This window comes from Pelophylax lessonae (genome assembly GCF_965119305.1).
Source record: "Pelophylax lessonae genome assembly, chromosome: 1".
NCBI classification, from domain to species: domain Eukaryota; kingdom Metazoa; phylum Chordata; class Amphibia; order Anura; family Ranidae; genus Pelophylax; species Pelophylax lessonae.
Window position 1 is genome coordinate 367,487,691 of NC_138768.1, and position 4,539 is coordinate 367,492,229.

Here is a 4,539-nt window from a genome sequence, read left to right on the forward strand (position 1 = left end):
CCAGAACAGCATCTGTGGAGTTACAAGAAACTTCTACAGCAGAAGCGCTGACAACTGGACAGAGGGTCCAAGACCTCTGCCCTACACCTGTGGTAGTTCTGGAGGCCCAGGGTGAAAAGGTGGTGGTCCCTTCCCAGCAGCAGAGTGTTTAGCAGAATGATGACACCAACCCAGCAGAAGGGCTGGCAACAGAGCAGAGTGCTGCTGACCTCTGCCCTCAACTTACAAAGGATGGATTTCCTGAGCAGGTGGATGAGACTACAATCTCCACCTGTATACCCCAGGGATGCTGGGTTGTCGGCCCAGATCCCCAACAGCATGAGGGAGTTAGCCCAGCCACCCTGTCCTCTCTCCAGCAGCTGAAAGGACTCCAGGGAGAAGGGCCAGTCCATGCTTCTTCCCTACAGCGGGTATGTTCTACGAGAGAGGCAGAGGCAGAGGTTGGCTGGGTGAGTAATGCTCCCTTTGGGACAATTTGCTTGGGGTACTGTGTGGGTATAGACATTGGGGGGCTGGAACTACAGATTACCTTCAAAGTCAACCCGTTTGGGGTCCCCTCCTGTGTTAGTCTCCATCCAGAAGGGGAGAGATGTGACGGGAGTCACTTTGGTTGGGGGGCCCTTGGAACACAGCTTACCTTAGAGAGGTTGGGAAATAACTCTCTTAATCCCCTAGGAACTTCTTATGTGTAAGTCACCCTGTGCCTATTAGGGACACAGGGTGACCAAGAAGCCCAGTCTGGCCTGCCCGAACCAGACTTTCACAGACTAATTGGCTACGAGAGCTCCATGCGCCTTGCCAGGACAAACTTACAAGCTATGTGGAACTTTGTCAAGGAAGCTGCCATGATGGATTGACTCTTTGGGACTTGTTACCCGACAAACTCAGGCACAGACCAGTTGGGGGTCTGGTAGCTGGTTCATCAACCTTTGGGGGGAAGATATGTGACGGTACGCACCGTCACTGACAGTGAAAAAACGATGTGACAGATAAATTGATGGTTTGGGCTGCTTCAGTTGGTCAGACTTGTAACCGATGCATGCCATCAGCTCAAACACCTGTCTTCCACGCATTGTAAATTATGCTGATTTGCTCACCTATTGTTTACTGTGGGTTCTCAGTATTTACACTATAATAATATATATTATATCTTGTTTTACCTTTGGTGGCGGCAGTCTGGGCTTCCAGGCTGACTTAAGTACGCTGAGCTAATTAGCATGTAAATGATAACCTTGTCTAGATGGGATTAGCCATGAGTCAGCTGTACCTCGTTAGCTATTCATTGTGTGATGCTTTATGTAAATATTCAGGTCATTGTCCATGTAGTGACTGTCATGCTTCTCAGGTGTATAAAAGTCTACTGCTTGTTTTAATAAATGAGTTAGTTGTTTCCAGTATACAAGCTAAGTGTCAGGCTAGTTTTGTATGACAGCGGCTGGGATTTTATATCTATGTTCATGACTGCGAGGAAGCCGTATACTGACGGAAGACCACAAGTACAGTGTGGGTCGGCGGTTCCGTCACACCCAACATTAAAGATGATTTGTTTTTTACACCTTTGCACATTGGTTCTGACTAGTATTCCAGTGTTTCTCTTCTCCATCATTTCCCTTCCCTCATTCAGCTAATTTGACCCCAGTGCAGATGAAGAAGGGCAAACAAGGACAGCTTCAAGTGCTCAATGTCTTTCTTATCAATTTATGACATCAACATTTATTAGAATCCCAGCAGCTGGCTCGCATGGTTTATAAGGGTGTAATGCTGTACAAATGAAAATCTGTGGCTTTGTGTAACAAATAAAATGCAGGAGAGGTCCACCTGCCAACATTCTGACAATTTTGTGCAATTTGAGGCAATTTTGTGCATTTTGCCAAGGCACCCCAGGGTGCCACAGCACCCTGGTTGAAGCAAGCTGGTCTAGCCAATCCTGGCAGCTTTCTTTGCATAGATGTAGAAAAGGAAAACATTCCCCTCCCATACCAGGACTGCCTCATTTTTAAGAAGAAGGGGGTAGATATTCTTCCACCACATCACATCTATGACTGCCTGACTGAGCTTCCACCTGGTGCTGGGATTACGCTTGGCTGGATAATTTCCCTATCTGAACCTGAGCTAGCTACTTTTAATGAGTATATCAATGAGAATTTGTGGAAGGGTTTTATCTGTCCTTCCACTTGTACTGCAGCCAAAGGCATGTTTACTGTAATAAAAAAAAAAACAACATTCCTTAAATCCTTGTATAAACTACTGGGCCTTCAATAAGAAACACAATGCACTCACCTACTTACCTACCTACCTACCTGAATGGAATTTAAAATCTGCATAAATCTTTGCTATGTTAAACCTATACCAGATTTGCTGTTTGGAGGCTGAAGAGTGGGAAATTTGAGTGGATAGTGATAAACAGTTTTGATTTTGACTGCTGGTGACTGTTTGCATTTTAAGAGGCTCTTTCCTTGCAGTTATTTTTTTTTTTTTTTTTGGGGGGGGGGTCCCTTTTTTTGTTACTCTTTTTATTCTGTCACTTTTTTTAAATACCCTTATTTTTTTTTCTCTTTCTTTCTTTCCTTCCTTCAGACTACTAATTAAGGGGAGTGGTTAATTGGTCACAGGTGCTTCAGGTGCTATTTAAATTTCTGCTGGACTCATTTGAGCTTGCTCTTTCTTGAGCTGCTGTCACCTTTTTGCTTGCTGGAACTATGAGCAAGTGGAACTTGACTAAGTGGTGAGTTAAAAACCAGAGATTATAACAGGAGTCTTCATACCTGTAAGTAACTAGTGATGTCGCGAACATAAAATTCGCCGTTCGCGAATGGCGAACGCGAACATCGGCGAATGTTCGCGAATCGGCGAACATTGCGAACCGCCATAGACTTTAATAGGCAGGCGAATTTTAAAACCCACAGGGACTCTTTCTGGCCACAATAGTAATGGAAAAGTTGTTTCAAGGGGACAAACACCTGGACTGTGGCATGCCGGAGGGGGATCCATGGCAAAACTCCCATGGAAAATTACGTAGTTGACGCAGAGTCGGGTTTTATTCCATAAAGGGCATAAATCACCTAACATTCCTAAATTGTTTGGAATAACGTGCTTTAAAACATCCAATGTGTGTATACGATCAGGTATGATGTTGTATCGATCAGGTAGTGTAAGGGTTACGCCCGTTTCACAGTGCCAGACCAAACTCCCCGTTTAACGCACCGCAAACAACCGCAAACAGACCAGAACCGACCAAAATGGGACAGGAACTGGGCTTTAAAGGTTAGGGTTAGGGTTAGGTTTAGTGTTAGGGGCTAGGGTTAGGGTTACGGTGAGATACTTAGGGTTAGAGTTAGTAACCCTACCCCTACGCCTCTAACCCTAACCGTCTAACCCTAAGCACTAAAAATAACCCTAACCCTAGCCCTAACCCTAGCCCTAACCCTAATTCTAATTTTTTTTCTGGTTCTGGACATGCTACAGAGCTGAAACTTCACAGGTACACTTTTTAGACCCCCAGACACTGAATCACACAAAAAAAGTTCTTAAAAATTGTAATTTTTTGTTAGAGATCCAATTATTGGAAAAATTTAAAAAAAAAATAAAAATAAAAAATTTCTTTGGATTTAGCATCTGGGGGGTCTAAAAAGTGTACCTGTGAAGTTTCAGCTCTGTAGCATGTCCAGAACAAAAAAAAATACGAATTAGGGTTAGGGCTAGGGTTAGGCTTAGGGCTAGGGTTAGGGCTAGGGTTAGGGTTAGGGCTAGGGTTAGGTTTAGGGTTAGGGTTTTTTATGGCTAGGCTTAGAGGGTTAGGGTTAAGGTTAGAGGGTTAGGGTTATGGTTAGAGGGTTAGGGTTAGGTTTAGTGTTAGGGGCTAGGGTTAGGGTTACGGTGAGATACTTAGTGTTAGAGTTAGTAGCCCTACCCCTACCCCTCTAACTCTAACCCTCTAACCCTAAGCACTAAAAATAACCCTAACCTTAGCCCTGACCCTAACCCTAACCCTAACCCTAGCCCTAACCCTAATTCTATTTTTTTTCTGGTTCTGGACATGCTACAGAGCTGAAACTTCACAAGTACACTTTTTAGACCCCCCAGACAATAAATACAAAGATTTTTTTTTTTAAGTTTTTTTTTTTTAATTTTTCCAATAATTGGCTCTCTATCAAAAATGACAATTTTTAAGGACTTTTTGTGTGATTTAGTGTCTAGGGGGTCTAAAAAGTGTACCTGTGAAGAGTGTACCTGTGAAGTTTCAGCTCTGTAGCATGTCCAGAACCAGAAAAAAAGATCATTTTTCAGTAGAGCAGGGATGGTGGGAACCCCTTTTACACCTATATGATCTTTTTTTCTGGTTCTGGACATGCTACAGAGCTGAAACTTCACAGGTACGCTTTTTAGACCCCCCCCCAGACAATAAATACAAAGACATTTTTTTTTTAAGTTTTTTTTTTTTTTAATTTTCCAATAATTGGCTCTCTATCAAAAATGACAATTTTTAAGAACTTTTTTGTGTGATTTAGTGTCTAGGGGGTCTAAAAGTGTACCTGTGAA